Here is a 20,578-nt window from a genome sequence, read left to right as displayed (position 1 = left end):
GGGATCTTACATGAAAAAGTGCCCTAAGGAATCTCTGAAGTTCTTGTTATCATGAATATAGTCTGTGGTTACTAGCACACCCTGTGGGTTCAAACTCAAAATGGAACATTGTTTCTGCCCCCTTGCTGGCTGTGCACTGCTGTGCAATTACTTAATTTCTCTGTGTTTGGGGTGTCTCCTTTCTCCTTCCCTGCTTTGTTTTCCTGACAGCACACATCACCCTCCGACATACTATGCATTTTACTGTATATTCATCTATATTTATTGTCTGTCTTTCCCTTCTTTGATATAAGCTCCATGAAGGCAGGGATTTTTATCTATTTGTTTGCTTCTGAATTCACAGAGTCTGGCATGTTGTAGAGGATTAATAAATAGTTTGCTTAATAAATAAACTAATTAATGAATGAATTAACATTATTAACTTAATTAACATTATTGATAATAATTCTACATTATTAATAATAATTATTATAATAATGCCAATTAATAATTATTAACACAATTAACTCATATTTCTCTTGCAACAATTTCATATACCAGTAATTACATGTTTTTCAATGTTTACTTTGTACTACAGTCTCACCTGTGTTAACTCATTTAACACATTATGACCCACTGTGGAAGATACTATGATTATAACCCTTGGAAAGAAGGCAAAGCAGAAACAAATAACTTAACCAGTGAAGGAATAGGTAGAACCAGAAACTGAACCCAAATAGTCAGATAGCAGGTTGTATGCCAGCCTTTCCTCCATATTGTCCTGTACCCTCACACTCCCTGTGACAGAAATCATTAGACAGTGAAAGAGGAGCAGCCTAGGAATGTGGAAATTGGGAGTTTAATTCTGGCTTCTTCCTCTAGTACTTGAGTGAGTTTGGCCAAATCACTTAATTTACTGAGTCTCAGTTGCCTCCTTTTTAAAATGGGAAAATGTCTAACCTTGCTTATTTCCTGGGATTGCTTTGAGAATCAACACGGGATAATGCATGTGAAAAGACTTTGGAAACTACAATTCATGACATGAGAGTGAACTCTTCATTCACACCATCAAAATCAAGGATAAGTCTTTCTACATGCTAGATAATATTGCAAGAACTGGGGACACAAGGCTTAGAAATCGCCTGCCCTAATGGAGCTTATAATCTGGTAGGGAGCAGGTAGATATGAATACATGAATAAAAAATAGATATCATGGTGTTCGAAAGTTGTTTGTACTCTATCAACAATGAAATATCAATATCAATGACAATAGAAGATATACGGGGATTCATTTTCTAGATTAAAAAAAAAATAAGCAACACATTCAAATGTCCTGAGGTGAGAATGTGTTAGTGTGTTTCTAGAATAACAAAGAAGTCAATGTGGCTGAATTATTGGAAGTAATACTAGAGTTCAGAGAAAAGACGGAATAAGACCCTGTAAGTGACTGTAAGGACTTTGCTTCATGGGCGTCCATTGAAGTGATATGGTCTGACTCACCTTTTGGAAGGAATTTTCTGGACTCTGTGTCAAAAGATGACGGTATCTTGAGGTAGGGTGGGAGCAGTGCATAGGTGAGGAGTGGTCAGGTTCTAGGCATACTTTGAAGGTAGAGTGACCAGGATTTGCTGACAAATGAGGTGTGGAGTACACAAGAGAGGGCTCAAGGGTAGCACAGTTTGTATGCTAAGCTGTCCTCCATATTGTCATGTCACTGGGGCTGAGCAGCTAACAGGATGGAGTTTGTACTACTCAAATATGAGTAAGATTTTTGGGAACAGGTCTGGTGGAGTTAAGAATGGGATATTGGTTTATTTGATATGCCTGTGATGGAAGAAATTTTCACAATCTAAGGTATGGGGAAGTCATCCTGGATTATACTTGATTTGCCTTGAACTTTATGATAAATAGGACAGCTTGTTTTGTGGTCTATCAAACATGCATTGCACATCCTATTTAACCATTAAAGAAAAGAATGCATTTAAAAATCAAAATGGAGTGGTTCAGGCATCCAAAATGGAGCCCAGTGGCCCTTCTGGATGTGGTTTCAGACACATTCCTGCATCACTGGGAACTTGAATTTCCTGAACTATATCAAACTCAAGGACACCACCAACCATTCTCAAAATGGTATTTTTGCTAGCAGCTGCCAGCTGCAACCTTATGGTATCAAGGTCTCCCCTTGTAACTATGCAACCATTTCCATTCCCAACCAGTCCTTGCTTAACAAGTACCCTTACTTCTTGCCAGCTCAAATTATAATTCTTGATAAACAATTTATGGAATTTTTCAGTTTTTGCCGTTATAAACCTCCCGCATTTTGTAGTCTGGAAAAACACAATTCAAGTGCTTCTTGAATCTGTGTCTCCTGGGATGTAGTCCTCAGTCTGGCTCAGATAAAACTCTTTTCTATTCCCTTTATAGATTGTTTATTGATTATTTGCATCAACATCTGTTACATATCCAAGTTGAGATAACTTGTATTGAATATAGCGATTTGCAGCTAGGAGAGACATCTTGGCTGAAGATGTATATTTAGAAGTCATTATTGTAAAATGGCATTTAAAGCCATGGACTGGATAAGATCACAAAAAGGGTGAGTTTAAACAGGAAAAAAAGGAGCCCTGGGACATCTAACGTTTGGAAAAGAGAAATAAAAAGATCCCAGGGAAAAAATTAAGTGTTAAGTGATGTAGGAAGAAAAATAAAGGGTATGTATCTTAAAATTAAGTGAAGAAAACATGCTTCGACAATGAGGATGTGATAACTGAGTAAAATGTTGCTATTGAGTCAATTAAGATGAAAATTACAAATGGAATATTAGATTTAGCAACAGAGGTTAAGGGAACCTTGAAAAGACTGGTGGTGTTTTCATTGTTATTAAACTTAGCAAGTGGAAAGAATGCTGAATTTGGAGACATGGCACTTGGTTTCAAGTAAAATAAAATAATAATAATAAAGGAAAGAGACAAAAACATGAATGCTTTCCTCATAGGGTGATTATGATGATCGAATGATATAATGAAGCTAAACGTACTCTGTAGAACATGAAGGGAAATACCAAGGTCAATTCAAAAACTTCAAGGTCATGGGACATGTGTCTTCATTAAGTATATGTAACTATGTACTTTTATGTTCTCAAAGACCACTAAACCACACACCAGCCCCAACACACACACACACACACACACACACACGCACGCACACAGTGTACACAGATTCTCTCAGTAATACTAGAGACTGAATATGTATCATGAAGCTCCAGAAGGTTTAAAAGTTAAGCCAGCCTATTGCAGCTCTGGTGCTGCTGACATTACCAGACGGCATTAATTTAATTCCACTCAGTTATGCTTTTAAATTTGATTTGAGAAATGTGTCATAAAATGCTATTGAGAAGTGCAGTGCCGCATTCCTAAGCAGGCTGGGAGCCCGTGTCTGTGCTGGGAATCCTTGAGGGAAACAGATTGCATTCAGGTTGAGCCTCTGGACTTCAGGGAGTTTACTCTTTGCTGGGATCTGGTGACAGGGGCTTGCTAATCCTGGATTGCTCACTGTTGAGAGGAGATCAGAAGCAAAGCACCAATCTCTAGGAAATAAGAAAACGGCTTGCAAAGACTAAGTGAAAGCATATGAAAAATTATAATTTTAACAAATAGCGGGGTAGTTTATAATACTCTGCATATATGTGAAACTGAGTTTATTTTAAAGCACTTTGGCTCTCTTATTATATTGGGTCATGAGTAGTGCTTTCTGATTTCTCATCTCTGGCCTCAGTTTCTGTGGGCTTAAGCTGAAAGCAATAGACTAGATCAGTTGTCATCAAAGAGAGACAAAGCTTCCTCAAAGTGCATGCACAGTGATCCACTGGGGTGAGGAAAGAAAATTCTGGAACTTTTACTTTCATTTATTTCTAGTGCATCTTTTAAAACCTGTATGCTTTGTGTATCTTTTTGGAATGCACATAATATAAATAGCAAGTAAATACATACATAAGTCTATCGTACGTGTATCCTCCCTCTCTACATATGTCTTTTTATTAGTTGATTGGCTAATTGATTGATTTGTATATTCTGATAGAGACATGTAATCAAAATAATCTAGAGAATACTTGCCTGACTGATCTTTCAGAGCTTTTATAGCTCAATTTTTTTAATGATTTTATGGTCCTGAAACGAGTTTTTCTAATCATTGTGATTATCTTAAAGTAGTGAAATTGCTATTTGCCTATTCAATTGACTGCTCAGCTTTTGGATTTTTTGGAGATTAAAAAAAATCAACTCCTTTTATCTGGAATTTAGTGAAGGCTGTAAGCAGCAAGGGCTATCTTAGTTTCCACATGTCAAGAACATTTAAAGTGAAACCTTCCATAAAGTCCCTGAGTTGTGGCTGTGTGTCTCAGCTGTAGTCCTAGCTCTGCCAGTGGTTTGCTGCGGGAGCTTGGACCAGTCACTCCCCCATTCTGTTCCTCATGCTCCCATCTGCGGATTGAGGTTTGGACTTCTGATGTAGATCTCAGCTCGAAGCCGGCTTCCTCAGCTAGGTCTTCTCCGACCTCTCCCTCTAATGGATGCTTCTTCCCCTGCCAACAGTAACTCTTCCTTGTATGTATTATTTTACTTTCCTCATTGAACAATGACTGTCTAAAATTGTCTATTTATTATTTTGTTCATGAGTTTATTGTCTGTCTTCTCTAACTAGAATGTGAGCTCCTTGGAAACCGCAGGGAGCAGAGGCAGATATACTAGGAAGCAAATGAAGTTTAAGTTTCAGGCCCCCCAGGGGCTGCATTAGCAATGTGATCATGTGTTTTTTTTTTCTTCAGATTTTTCAAAAGGAAAACATTCCATTATATAATTGGTCAAGACCGCCATCTCTTTTTACTTTGACTCTCCCCTCATTAAACATAACTTTGTGTCCAGCGGTGTGGGCCTTCTGGCATCCACATAAAGGGAATTTTAATTGGGTGTATAATGTGTGAAGTTTAGTGGGATATGTTTTTGTGTAGTTTGTCATCTCTTCTGTGGCTACTTAAGTTACTGTTAGCAAGATTTCACAGATTAGTAAGGGGCAGAGCTAAGATTCAAATGGTCATTTGTCTGCTTCTAGTATTAGTGGTCTTGTATGGCACTTCATTGTTTCTTTGTAAGTTTAGTAGTAAATCAACAGGTGCCTGTTTCCAAAATTTAGAAGTATGATGATATGTCTCCAGCCACTTGCCAATACTTAATACTTTCTCCACACCTACATTCCTGGCTGCAAGACATGTTTCTAGTCTCATTACCCATTGTTGTCCAGCTTGCTTACTGCACTCTGTCTGAATTAACTTCTCAATTCTGTTAGACCGTGCCTTCATCCATTTCTTCCATTGGTTAGAATTGCCTGGCCCAAACAAATTATTGTGTGTTCTCACTCAGTTCTTGCTGATTTGACATGAACTACAGACATCAACAAAGTTAGCGTAAAAGTCGTAATATACCAATCCAATATGGACCTCGCCCATAAACTGGTTAATGAGTATTACCAATGCAAACAGTATTTAAGATACATCACTGCACAAGAAAACTTGAAGTTCTCTGAAATTATAGTGCTCATATGTTAAAGAAATTTGATACTAGTTTTCCCAAAATGACATCAGTGCTAAATATTAACATACAAATTTCAGTAATAAGTTGTGAAAATGAATGGACTTTTTCAAAGTGCCAATTAAGAAAAAAATAGCACTGGAGAAAAAAAACTGAATTAACTTTCTAATCTCTTTATAGAAAATAATATAAAAACAACATACGAAAATATCAAAAGTATACAGATAAAATGTAGACAATATTATAGAGGTCTGGTATGCAGGTTAAAAAAAATCATGTTGTTTTTCTGGCTTTTGTGAAATATATGGTAGCAACAACATTGTCAGCAGATTAGCATTGTAATTTGTTATGACTTCTTTTCTAATTTTAAACAAACATTTACTTTAGTGTCTAAGTTTTTACTTGTTATTTCTGTATTCTTTTCCTAAGAGGGGCCTCCAAATTTTATAAGCTACAGACCCACCAAGCATGGGTCTGCCCTGGCTGGTAACTTGTGTTTTTCCCTAAAGCCTCTGTTCCCAGCTTTTAAAATCAGGAGAGCGTCAACAAATGTTTAGGAGAATCACAAGATGTTCTCTAAGAATTCCTTTTCAACTTGATTTGCTGTTTCTCTTGAGAACCATATGATAGAAACTCTGACCTTTATTTCTTAGAGGCCACTGAGAATTGCTCCAGGGAGATCTGCTCCTGGTGAGGATTATGGAACACTTTACACAAGCACTCCAGTGCATTCATAGGCCCTACTCTCTGATCCTCTGAAGTAGGCTCTGCAGACTCCACAGCCACGACACGCATACTCAGAAAGCTTCTCCCACCTGTTTGAGCTTCCTGGCTGAGGCACATTTAGGGCTTCCCTGTAGGTAGCATGTCCCAAAGGTCTTGGCTCCTAACAGAAAAGCAGGTCACATGCAGATTCCCTGTCATCATGCCACTGTCTCCTAACACTACACCCTGCCCTGAGTCTGGCTTGCCTCCTTTGCTCCATAAAACATAAATCACAAACTTCTTGTCCTGGGTTGATGCTCTTGATATGCTATACTGTATATTCTGCTCCAATATTTGGCAATTCACTGGGGAGATCCATAAGGGCATATTATGGCATCCCTCTGTAGGAACAAAAACAAAAAAAGTAAAGCAAACCAAAATATTTTCTTTTCTTTTTCTCTTCATTCCTTGCTTGCAGAATAAAGTTCATACACCTAGCATAAAAATCAATGTTTTTCCTTATCAGGCTTCAACTACCTGTCCTGCTGGATTTTAGGAAGATTTAATGCTGAGGATGGTACAAATATCTTGCCAATGTCTTGCCAACATTATCATCATGTCAGGGACTGCTGGGCCCAAGAAATGTCCAGTCTACATTCATGTTAAGAACAACAGTCTTGTCTGATCATTCTCTAAGTTCCATGCAATGGAGATTTATATGTATTTTTTCCCTTCCTCAGCATCCATGGTTATCTAAATATGTGTCATAATTTCCTTAGTGGCAAAAACAAAGTCACCTTGATCTTTGTGTTAACTGCAGAGATTAGGAAAGGGCACTATACACAGTGGCTATTCACTGAGAGCCTACTAAATTGAATCTGTGTTCACATAGGTACAGTTCAATCTTAATCTGTCCAGACTTAGCCAAAAAATTTTTGTACCTAATACAGTGCCTGGCATACAGTAGAAGATATGGGAAAAGAGGGAATGGGTATCAATAATATATTAAGAAAAGTCATCATTATCTTCATCTTTGCCATTCAAGAATCTCCCAATCAGCATTAACATCATCATCACCATCATCATCATCACAATAATAAATCTATAGAGTATTTTTTTTGAGCCATGGACTGTGCTAAACAATATTAAGGGTGTTATCTAATATTAAAATGGTAGGTTATCTTATTGTCCCCATTTTACAGTTGATGAACTGATATTTAAAGAGGGTAAGTAAATCACTCAAAATCATACAAGCAATAAGGAGCCGAGCCAAGATTTGAACCCAATTTTGACTGACTCTAGAGCCGGTATGGCTTATAGGTATGTTATATCTTGCTTCTCATCTAATTAAGAAAGTCAGAGCAATATGTTTATTATCGGATGTGTATTTTCTTTCTCCTCTCAAAAAATTCCCATCTTTGACCTTATGTGTACAACATTTTGTCCCCGTCATACTATCTAAGAACTACTTGAGAATTCTTTGCAGTTTTTATTTCCTCTCTCTTTCTCTCCATCTCCATCCTTCTGACACCAGAGGAGTTACAACTTCCTTACAGTTTCCAGTCCCAACCAGCACAGAATAAGGCTCTTGGCTCTGCAGGCCAACGAACTGACCTTGGCATAATGAATGACCTGCAGCTTTGGAATGCCTCTGGAATGCCAAATGACAAGAGCTCCATGCCTCTGGAATGTGGAATGGCCCCAGTATTAGCCAGGTGACCCACAGCTGCACGCTGCTGGAATGAGAAATAGATTGTGACTCCTAGAATACCAAGTACCTGCTCAAGGAAAAAGCAATGGCTAAGCCTTCCTGCTGAGGAAGAAAAAAAAGGTAGTGATTGACTTTGCTGCCATGAGATAACTATCTGTTAATACTAAAAACACCTGAGCCTGAGTCGGGGCAACCTCTTTGAACTGCCTGCTGAAAAATTTCTGACCGTCCACAAATCAGAGAAGCAGATCTCTTCCCATAGCTAGAAATGTGCTCCCCTCATCTCATGCCTCCTATGCTTTGCCGAAGAGAAGAAAAGGAAATCTTGTTTCCAAAATTCATTTCCCAGTGCATTAATTTGGACTTAGAAGTCTTTTGAAATCCCTTTCGACAGCATCGGCATCTACAAAGTTCTATTCGGAGAAAGCAATTCCCTGATGAGGTAACCTGAACCCTTCCTGGAAGTTGCCTGCAAAGGAGAAAAGTTATAAGGATATTTGCATCCATGATGCTCAGTATCTGGGATTTTAATGAATCACTCTCTCCCTTTTTTCTTTATTGCTTTTTCAGTGCCATTCCTCAGTGAATATTTCTTTTATCCTCTCTCTTTTCCATTGCATTTCAATGCATTGGTTTTAAAAGGAGTGTTTGCAAACTAAGTTTTAAAACTCCAGGGCACTACATCTCCAAAATCTATTAGACCATAGGAAGGTAAGAGGCCAAACCCACTGAAAGCTTCCCTCCTGGTGTCTGTGGAACTCGCAGGCTGGTCTACAACACCCCTAAGCCAAAACAATATGCCCAGCACCCCTACCCTCCCCCCACCTGCCTAATGCAGGCAGATAAACTTAGCATTAGGATTCCCCACGCTTTGGCAAATGAGTACCCAGGAGGCTGCTGACTCAATCAGGGCTTGTTTTACTTAGGCTGTAGTACTGAGAAAAGGCCATAAACTCCAGCCTGACGGATCCATTATGCTCATTTCAATATGCTTTCCCTGTGTGCGGGCTTGCTGATGAACTTTAATATTCCACCAACAAAATATAACAAACATATTAACGACGTGTGGTAAATTGCCATTGCATATACTGGGTCCTGATGACGGAAGTAGTTGTGGGTAAATGAGATTGGCTGGCTGCCTGATACCACTTTGGGGGTACAAGATGATGTACTGTCCTGGGGGATGTGGGCAGAGGAGGAGGGGGCAGTCAGCTATGGAGGGACACAGATGCACTTACTCAGGGCAGATGGGCCATTGGGAACCTAAGGCAATAGCATGTCAGAGATAGAAAAGACTATAGATAGTGTCTCGTTAAACTCATCATCAGCTTTTGATTAAAATCAAGACCCAAAGAGGTGACGCAAAGAGAAGCCCAAAGATGCACAGCTAGTATGAGATTCCTGAACCACAGGCCAGTGCTCTTGTGGTCGGTGGATCTGATTGGTACCTGAAGCTGTCTTAAAAGAGTGGTTGGACGGAAAGAATATAAGACATGTCCCTGTGACTTTAGTTGGCCCTGCATCCCTGCATTCATCAGGAGTTGGGTACACTGCTTGACTTGGCTTTCTCTTACTCTGCAGTGCTTGACCTTTCTTTTGGGTGCATTAAGGGACACGAAGGGGTGATTTGGGTGAGTATGAGGTAGTTTTTCTCTACTGTAACCCCATAAGGGCAAGTATAGTTTCCCTATAATTGTCATCAATTTCTAATAACTCATAATATTCTGACTCCAAATCCAAAGTGTGGATTTTTCCCTCTATGCCACCAAGCAATTCTCCAACACCAGCTGGGTGTCCTACAATTTAACTCTATTCTGACACTATCTACTTGGAGATAGCATCAGATTCCATAGGGTAAGGGCTAAGCTCCACAAGACTGCCCTCCATATCAGATGTCAATTGCAAATCCAGGTTCTTACGTGTGCTTCTGACCCACTGGCCACTTATTTCAGTATAATTTTAAGGTTTCAGGTTGCCAAAAACATTCTGTAATCTATTTTTTTAAAATAAATTTGCCGGCTTTCTCTAGTTGCGGCGAGAGGGGACTACTCTTCGTTGCAGTGCGTGGGCTTCTCATTGCGGTGGCCTCTCTTGCTGTGGAGCACGGGCTCTAGGTGCACGGGCTTCAGTAGTTGTGGCTTACGGGCTCTAGAGCACAGGCTCAGTAGTGGTGACGCATGGGCTTACTTGTTCCGCGGCATGTGGGATCTTCCTGGACCAGGGCTTGAACCCGTGTCCCCTGCACTGGCAGGCGGATTCCCAACCACTGCGCCACCAGGGAAGCCCTGTAATCTATTTTTAAGTAGACATAACATATAGCATAATTATTGTTGAGAAGTTTATTTATAAACTTTTATCTTACTTACATCTATTTAATTCACTTGTTTTTTTTTTAACTCACTTGTTCTTAGCAATTATGTTTCGATTAGTCATGAACATTTTACAAGACATTAAACAACTAACCATCATCTTAAGTTACAAATTCTGTAACAGAGGTAACATGAGCTTATTTGACTTTTAGTAAACCTAGGTAAAATAAAAGTAGTATATTTGATGCTGATGACTCTAGAGACATACCCGTTTTAATTAAACCAACAAACTTAAACTAGCTTTTGTTTACCAAAGATTGTCCTAGATCATGTGAGCTTGAAAAACATTTGGCTTAGTTTTTATATTTCTGACACTATACTCGATTTGTATGATGCTTGTTTGTCTTTAAGCCAATTAAATAGAGCTCTTTACAAATTAATTTTGGCAATACCATGTAGAGGTAGAAAAAAAATCACATATTTATAATATACATACATAGATATACATAAACATACAAACAGATGTCAACAGAGATCCTATAACTTTTGTTATAAAATTTTAGCCACGAGACAGGTACAATAAAGCAAAACTCAATAGTTTATAAAAGAACAGTTGGATCCAAATTGTGTTTCTGGTAGGTGGAATATAAGCTTAGCTGGAAACTTCTAAGATCTTTCACAGGCCTAGTTTTCAAAATAGCCTTTCCTTTTCATTTTTATTTTTGCTGTTACTGATAAGAATTACATTGGTTCCTGGAGAAGACCAGGTAGAATACTTACATCTTTAAAGGCACCTAGAAAGAATGCAAGTGTTAACAAGAAGGACTTCTGTTCCCTAAGTCCAGATCTTTCACAATATCTGCAAGCCTTTTGAGATGAATAGGGGAGATTTGGGGATTGGTAAAAAGGATAGGTGGACTTTGAATTGTTTCTAGAGCCACATTTCTGTTCTTGTAAAAACTCGATTTTTAAGACAAAGACAGTTGTTTTTAATTCCTCAAAGAATTGGGTTGCAACCAGAATATCAAGAGGCTGACACATCCGACCAACTATATTATCTCCAATTTGCTTCTTTATATCAGGAAGGAGATCTTCAACTAAGATGGAAATCAAAAGATTCTTATGTTCTAGATTTAGAGTTGTGTGCCTTTGGAATGATTTAGTAAATCCTTTCACAAAAGCTTCAGAATGTTTTTCTTTCCCTCTGGGTACAGAGTTTCATTCTAGCTTAGGAGAGAAGGCCTGCAAAAAAATTACTATTAGGCTCTGAATATCAGCTTTCAATTTGTCCAACTTATGACCATAGAGCTACTTTTAAAAAAAGAAGAAAAATCCTTTTAAAAAAAGAAGAAAACTCGTTTTAAATATCTTGTCACGTTTCAGCTGGGACAAACAGTAAATATTCCTGGCAGGGTGCAACAACCCCATGGACACAAAAGGCATCCACAGAGATGGTACAAAAGATGCTACCCTCCCAAGATCCAGAGCTGCTCTGAAAGATACAAAAGAAGAACAGGCATAGATAATTCCCTTGAGAGGTGGCAGTAGTTGGTAGGACCCTAGCCACAAATGGAGAGCAACCCACATTTCTGTCCGGCCATATTTTAGGGGCCCCTCCAATCTGACAGTAGCCAAGTCAAGTTCTCAGGACACAAAACGAGACAAATAAGGAGGCAATAGCCATCACTGGGAGAGAAAGGAGAGACAGCCAGTGGATAAGTGAAAGCAGATTCACAAGCCACAATTCAAAGATCTAATTCCTACCATATTTCCCCTGCCATTTTAAATTTGGAAAGGAAGGGACAGCATGAAACTGTACTTCTTCTCTCGACCAGGCACCACGGATAGAGATCTGGGAGAGCTGACAGGTAGGAATTCTCAGCCTTTGCCGGCTTCTGCCGGTTTTCCCAGGATGTCATCTGCAGACTCTGGAGTGAGTGGGGTGTCCCAGTGGGTCTCATCCTGGTCACCAGAAACCGTAGAGGAGGCAACATAATTTTTCTTCTACCCTCTATGGGGAGTGCCTGGTTGAGATCCCTTTTCCTCTAGGGCACCTTGTAAGCGGATAAGCTTGTCTAAGATGCTTAAAATTTTTCACTGTGGTCACTGAAATTCAAGATTATCTTTGGTAAAGTTAACCTACTTGTTCAGCCTTAAAACAAAATTTTAATCACCAAGACCTCACACTGGACCCATCCAGCTTAAGTCAGACTCCGTCTGAACCCAGACCCAGTGCAGTTTTCAGTCCCGGATCTGACCTCTGACCCAGTCCCACCCCAAACACGGTCCAGTTTTTAAGTCGGAACCACTCCAACCTCGCACCCGGTCCGGTTTTTAGGTCGGACCCAGTCTGGCTGGTTTCCGGACTCAGTCCAGGAAACGCAACCCTCCAAGAAAGGCTGAAAGCTCGTAAGGGAAAAGCTGTGGCGCTGGGGTCCGGACCCAAGAGGAACTAACCCACCACGTCCAGAGGCAGCGGGGAAGCAGCCGGGAAGCCGGAAGTTCAAGGAGTCCAGAGGTATCTGCGCCTTGTTGCTCGTTGCTCCCGGGAACTGTTGGGACCTCCTTTGGTTCCCTCTTCTGTCACCAGAAGTGTTTAAAGGAAAACTAACGCGTATTTAAATTCTTAAGAGTTTATTTGCGCAAAAATCAATTCGAATCAGGCAGCGTCCAATCTAACAGATGGAAAGGAGCTCCTAGGAGCTGTACAGAACGAAAGTATTGTATAGACAGAAATGAGGGGGAATAAGAAAGTTATACTAGGCAAAAAAGCGGGTTGGTTATTGCAAAGTTACTTTCCTTTGGTGAATGGCAGGGGTCTCTCAGGGAGATGACCTCACTGGTGCTGATAAGGTGGTTCCTGATTGGTTTAAGATTCCGTTTCTGGGGGAGCTGAAGCTGTAACTAAATTAAGTCTCGGTTTGGTGCCGTGGGGCTTGGCATAAACGACTCCATTTGGGGCCTGTTGTCTTGATTTTAACCCTTGCTTCTTGCTTCCTTCCCCCTCTCCTTTCTTCAACAACTTTTACTTAGTATCAGGCACTCTAGAGCATAACAAAGCAGATGTGATTCCTAACCTTTTGTGCAATACACTCAATTAATTGTAACACAGTGTGTCATATCCAGTGATGGAAAAGTAAAGTTTGATATGGGAGCCCAGCAGAAAGGCACATAGCATAGCCAGGTGGAGGGGAGATCAGAGAGAGCTCCTGAGGGAGTGACTTCTAAGCTGAAACTGGAAGCATTGACAAGAGCAAACCAGACTGGAGGTGAGAGTGGTGCTGGGGGAAATTCCAAGAAGGAAAGGCTAGAGATGAAATAGAAATTCAGTGTGGGGAACATCAATTGTGTGCTGTGAAATAAATTAAGATAAACCAGCTCAGGGGGGTAGAAGGGAGCTATAAGATGAAGCCATATAATGGGTTCGAAATTTATTCTAAGGGCAAAGGCAATTGAAAGTCATTGAAGGGAGTGACGTGGCTGATTTTGTCTTTGGGGAAGAAATTATATGGTTGCAGCAAATACAAGGGCCACTGATAATCACAATATTTTATTGATCTCATTATATTTTTAAAATAAATAAATAAATGTCTATAAATAAATCAAACAGTGGGAAATGAAATTGCTTCAAGGATACTTTTTAAGAGTAAGTCTCAAAACCCAAAATGAATCATCTCAGTGACAACATAAGGAGAGTTGCCGACGTCTAGTGTAACAGAAGAAGATAGATTTCGATGGAAATTCAAAGCTTTGCAAGTAGTAGTTGCACAATGTATATTTGGGATTATTAACATTCACTTTACACCAGCTCAGCATCCTGTAAGTGTAGAACTTAGTGCTAGCCCCAGTCTCTTACTTCATAAAGCTTTTATCCTGCAAGAAAGAAATAATTAGTAGCAACTGGAGAAAAAGAAGTATAAGTGATGTAGAATTTCTGCACAGCCAAAATGGCTTAGAAATCTACAGAGGCAAAGAGTACCCCCGTTAATGTCTAAATTGTGAGTAATGTCAATCTTTTAAATAGCCAGAAAGGCTTGGATGAATGTGAAATCTCAGGACAAAATGAAAGAATTGGATCATTAACTGAGCTAGAAAGTATCCACCACACACTTAAGTACCAAGAAGGAGTGATCTATGATGCAATTCATTTAGAAGTAAGCATTTTATAAATGTTACAATTCTTCCAAAGTTTATCACTAGGCTGGCTAGCTTCATTGGATGGTATCAGTTGAGGTTTGAGCTTAGCTATAACATATGAACAAGGCTAATTAAAGAGTTGTAGAATTTGCATTGGATCAGAGGTCAGAGGTGGGTAAAAAGGCACAAATGTAGCTGTTAAGGGATGAGACTACAATGTCGTAATAGGTGAGAGAGGATTTCTAGAAATAACTCATAGAAAATCAGTTAGGAGCATATTTTATGGTTATGGGTTCACTGATCTATTTATCAATTATCGACTCAGCCATTAAAAGTCAATTAAATTTACTGACTGCCTACTATGTACCTGATACATAATTTTGGGCATGAGGATAAACAGTGTTCCTGCCTTCATGGAATTTTCAGCCTATTGAGGGAGACAAATGATAAAAGAATAAATAATAAAATTACACACAGATGCAGAAAACAAGCTTATGGTTACCAGGGGAGAATGGCGGGGGGGATAAATTGGGAGACTAGGATTGACATATACATACTACTGTGTATAAAATAGATAACTAATAAGGACCTACTGTATAGCACAGGGAACTCTACTCAATACTCTGCCTATATGGGAAAAGAATCTAAAAAAGAGGGGACATATATATATGCATAACTGATTCACTTTGCTGTACACCAGAAAGTAACACAGCATTGTAAGTCAACTATACTCCAATAAAAATTAGTTTAAAAATAATAAAAATTCACAGGGAGATCAGCTGGGTGCTTTGTGACCACCTAGAGGGGTGGGATAGGGAGGGTGGAAGGGAGACGCAAGAGGGAGGAGATATGGGGATATATGTATATGTATAGCTGATTCTCTTTGTTATAAAGAAGAAACTAACACACCATTGTAAAGCAATTATACTCCAATAAAGATGTTAAAAAATAATAATAATAAAAATAAAATTACATGCAGTGCAAGGAAGAAATTAAACTAGGAGAATAGGGTGAAGATGGAAAATGCAAGGAAAAGGTATATGGCATCCATGAGAAAGCACCACTCAGATCTCCAGATGTGTGTCATTGCTACCTCTAACTTCCATCACTGCATTTGCACTGAGGCCATGGTTCCCTGGGCCTATTCCCAGTTACTGACTGAACTTGGCAAGGATGCTAAGGATTGGGAGATGTTTGAATCCTCTAACACACAACTTCGGCCCAAGGACTCCCCTATGGCCATTCCAAACTTCCTTTAGAATTTAGCACCTTAAGAGGCTTTTACCCAACCTTCTTTCCTTCCCTCTCTCCTTCATTCAGAGTCAGAACTGCATTCCTGTGATAGCTCTTCCAGCTTTTCCTGGGAGGGTACTTCCCCATTTTTTCTCACAAGCATATCCCTTGATAAATGTCTTGCTTGTTTAATTCTGTCTTGGTATCTGCTTCTTCGAGGGCTCAGTCTAACAGTCATTTAGTTAAAGTGCAGAGCAAGATCTCTAAGAGAAATTAGTATTAAAAAGAAAAAAACCTAAATGATGATAAGGATGTTGTATAAAGTTCTAGGAGGAAAATATTCCAAGCAGAGGGGAGAGTTAGTGCAAATGCCTTGAGAAAACATACTCAAGTTACAGAAAGGAGGCCAGTGTGACTGTAGCATAGTGGGCGTTGGGGAAGGTGTTGCCAGCTCAAAGCAGTTCTAGGAAGTACATATGAGCAGAAGATTGCAGCATCTTCTGCTATCTGAAAGCAACCTCTTGGCGCTCCTGATGGCAGCTGGAGGGAGTCCTAGGGTATTTTGCATTTATTGTTTCTCCTCTGATTATCCTCATCTCTCTGTTCATAAATTGTAAAGCAGAGTCTCACCTCTGGGGTTGCAGTTCTGGGGCTATGACCTGAGTGTAGTTGTCCCTCTCCATCTACAGCAGTCTCTCATTTAATCAGCCTTTGATTAATACCAGAGATTGGGGGCTGGCACAGTCATAAGATGAAGCTATAATTTCAGGACTCCATGTACATCACAAGGTAGACAGATAAGCAAAGGATCTGTTTCCTCCTCTCCGTGTTCTGGACTTTAACTGATTGAGCATCAAAGGCAAATGCTGAAGGATCAGGCAGGGAAATGAAGTGTCATGGGGTGTGTGTCTGCAAATCTATATTTGCATATACTCAGGTCTTTATATTTTTGCAGTAGGAGGACATCCTCCACTTACTATATTCAAGACTTGGTTTCCTCTTCTGTAAAACAAGGCAGTAATAATGCCAGACACACTTGTCTCCTAACAAAGTTGTTGGGGCATCTGATGGAGCCTAAATAAGATATTAAATTGCAAATGCTTATCATTTTCTTTTCCCTAACTCCAAAAGAAAAATATCTTTCTCTATTCATTTTACTTAACATATTTCAACCCCTAAGGTGAATTTTGTCTTCATCAGCCCATTTTATGATATTAATCCTTGTATTAATCCTGGTATTATTTCCTGGTATTATGACGAATTTGGGTAGGAGTGAGCTAAAATTTACACAAGACAGGGGTAAAATAATGGAAGAAAATGGGGTAAGAAAGATAAGACCTATGCATCCTGGAAGAAAGAACATTCTTTGATCTTCTTTGAGGTCCTCCAGTAAATCTTTTAAATTGTATAATTATCTATTATTGCTGCACTATATATTTCTTTGAATGTAATGCTATGTCAAGATCGTATCAAGTAAATTCAAGTTTTATGAGTTACAAATAAAATTATAAAACAGATGGGAAATTATTTTAGTGTTACAAGAATGAGAGCCATTGCTCTCTTGGGAGCTAGTATGTTTGATGGTAAATTTTAGACTTCAGATCAAATAACAAGTTCAACTCCTAGCCCTTCTACTTAATGGTTTTGGAGACTTGGCCACTATGAGGGGTTTCCATGAGGAATTTTAATCACCAGTTTTCTCACGAAAGAGCAAATAATATAAAAATTGCTTACTTCCCAAGTTTGTGATGAAGATCATAACTTAATATGTGTTGCTTTGAAACTATAACTCATTGTGCTGATGTGAGCTTTATGTATAGATGCATACATAAAACCCTTGAAATATTATTACTCTCGACATGTTCCTTAGAGTTAAATGATGTTTTGCATTTTTCAGTGCTAGTTTTATATTTTTATTTCCTTATATTCTATATTCTATATTCAAAACTACATATGATGTTGATAATAAATGGTCAGCATTTATATAAACACACACACACGTCTCTAGCTACACATCTGAGATCTCTTATTTTGTAGTTAGGAGGGGAGAAAGAAAAATTCAAGTGAAAAGGAGCTGAAGAGATCCATGGAAAAAAAAAAACAACTTGGAAATTGATGGAAATATGGGTGTCCCCCAGAATTTGAGCTACCCTGAGCACAAAGCATTAAGGTTTTGGATACCAGGTGCTAGAAATATTTGTGCCTCACCCCCAAATTCATTTGTTGAAATCCTAATGTCCAGTGAGATGGTATTAGGAGATGGGGCTTTTGGGAAGTGTTTAAGTCATGAAAGTGGAGCCCTTGTGAATGAAATTAGTGCTCTTATAAAAGAGACTCCACGGAGCTCTCTAGCCCCTTCCGCTATGTGAGGATACAGTGAGAATTCTGTGACCCTGAAGAGGGCACCCTCAAGTTGGACTTCCATCCTCCAGATCTATAAAAAAAAATTCTGTTATTTATAAGCCGCCCAGTCTGTGGTATTTTATTATAGCTGCCTGAACAGACTAAGACACCAAAAGAAGCCAAAATTTGATGCAGAACTTGAGAAGAAGGGCTCTCTCCTCCTATCCCTGTCTTTCAGTATCTGTTCTCCAGTCACTGTCATATAGAATCAACCTTCTCTCAGCAACACAAGGATTGGTAGGTTTGGGTGCCCGTGGAGACACTACCCTTGGAAGAACATCTGCACTCCATTGGTGGAAAATAGCAGCAGCAGAAAGCAAGGCTTCTTCTAGTGCAGGTAAAGGTAGAGGCTACTTGAGAGTCTGAGCAGGAAAGGAAAACCATGGAAGGTAACACATGGGGGTGAGTGCATCTCCTGCACTACTCTGTGTGCACATGTGAGGCACCGCTCTGAGGACCCATTTTGAGAGTGAGGTCTTAATACTAATGCTACTTGGGTGATACTTATTAGTTCCACAGAATTCCGGGCTACACTTCAGTATAATGTATGTGAGAAGAGATGAACATGAGAGAGAGAAAGAGATAGAGGGGGGAGGGGAAGAGAGAAAGAGAAAGAGAAGAAACTATGGAAATTCAAAGGAGGGACTTCTCTGGTGGCACAGTGGTTAAGAATCTGCCTGCTAATGCAGGGGACACGAGTTCGATCCCTGGTCCGGGAAGATCCCACATGCTGCGGAGCAACTAAGCCCGTGTGCCACAACTACTGAGCCTGCACTCGAGAGCCCACGAGCCACAACTACTGAAGGCTGCGTGCCTAGAGCCTGTGCTCCACAACAAGAGAAGCCACCGCAATGAGAAGCCCACGCACCGCAACGAAGAGTAGTCCCGCTCGCCGCAACTAGAGAAAGCCCGTGCGCAGCAACGAAGACCCAATGCAGCCAAAATAAGAGAGAGAGATTTGACCCCTGGTAGGGGAGCTAAGATCCCACATGCCTCGCAGCCAAAAAATCAAAACATAAAACAGAAGCAATATTGTAACAAATGCAATAAAGACTTTAAAAAATGGTCCACATCAAAAAAAATCTTAAAAAAAAAAAATTCAAAGGAATAAGAAATTAAAGGGCCATGACAATAGCCTTGCATTTATTAAGTGTCAGGCACTGTCATGGTATATATATATATATATATATAGTTATTAATATATATAATATACAATTATAACATTGTAAATATATATTATTGTACATATGTGTGTGTACATAAGCAGACATACATACACATATAGACATACATACATAATCATTTATTTCTCACAACATCCTGAGGTCGATAAATTAGTATCCACATGATATCCTGCCTCTGGAAAACTGAGGCCAAGAGAGGCTAAGTAACTTGCCTAAAGTTATACTGTTAGTGAGTAAGGCAGCTGGGCTATGAATCCCAGAAGTCTGTCTCTTAGGTTCACACTGGAAGTCTTTATATTCTGCTGCCTGGCCTCAAAGAAGAGAGTTGTTCTGTTTGTTTGTTTTTGTTTGTTTTGTTTGTTTTAAGCTAGATCTTAAAAAAATGAGAAATGGAGTGGTGAGGGGCTCATCTAGCAGAAGAAAAGCCGTGAGCAGTGTTTGGCACATATAATAGAGTGGTGGAAGGTAATGCTAAGTGGCTATTTGCAGGCTGTGCAGGACAAGTCGTCTGAAAACTCAGGAGTTTTTTTTCGTATCCTGTCATCTAAGGCTCAAGGGATTATGTCATAGGGTAGTAGAAATTCTAATGGTGAAAACTTCCATCAGTTCTTACTTTAATTACAAATGATGAGTTTGAGAGCCCTAGCGACTCACGATAGAAATAGTCATCTATGGTAGCTGTTGCTCTGATGTTTTATCTTCTCACATTTGAATTCCCCAGGGTGGTGGCTCTGGACAGAGTTAATGTGCCCAGACAGTGAAGGTACCTTCCAATGTCTAATATTTCCTGGGAGATCAAACTCCTGTCTCACATCACCTCTCTTCTGCCTGCTGCTCTGAGGATTCCCTGCAACCATTTGTCCTTGATCAGAGGTTGGATCATCTTCTCTCTTATTCCCTAAGCACAGGGCCCAGGACTTTGAGGCAGTATGACAACATGTGACTTGCCAAGGTTCCAAATGGCCCCTCTCTGTGGACTCCTTATTTTCACACTTTCTGGGCTAGGAATGTTTCTCCTTTGCAAGGGCAGATGCCAAAGACTCAATTTCCTGCCAATTTAGTTAACAAGCACTTATTGATCACTTACTGAGTACAGAATGCCAAATAAGTTGTATCAGAAGATGCAAAATAAAAAACAAACATGGTACCTGTAGAAGAATAGATACTAATGGGAACAGAAATCATTCCTGGAAGAAAAGTAAAATGGTTATAATTTAACAAGATACAAATGCAAAATGGCTTCTTATATTTCATTATTATTCTGCACCATTTCTTATGATGGCACCAAAGGGAATTGTGATAACTAATGGCTCCTACATGCTGCTCTTGGGATAG

At 39.5% G+C, this 20,578-nt stretch overlaps 1 long non-coding RNA gene across 1 annotated transcript in view; it reads left to right on the top strand.

Moving 5' to 3' along the window:
- The window catches only part of LOC309664726, a 240,001-nt gene that overhangs the window by 43,445 nt on the left and 175,978 nt on the right, over positions 1-20,578 (top strand). The gene's annotated exons all lie outside the window — the stretch shown is intronic.

The sequence above is a fragment of the Balaenoptera physalus genome (genome assembly GCF_965194825.1).
Source record: "Balaenoptera physalus genome assembly, chromosome: 7".
Lineage (NCBI taxonomy): Eukaryota > Metazoa > Chordata > Mammalia > Artiodactyla > Balaenopteridae > Balaenoptera > Balaenoptera physalus.
This window is presented reverse-complemented; position numbering and strand designations above follow the sequence as displayed.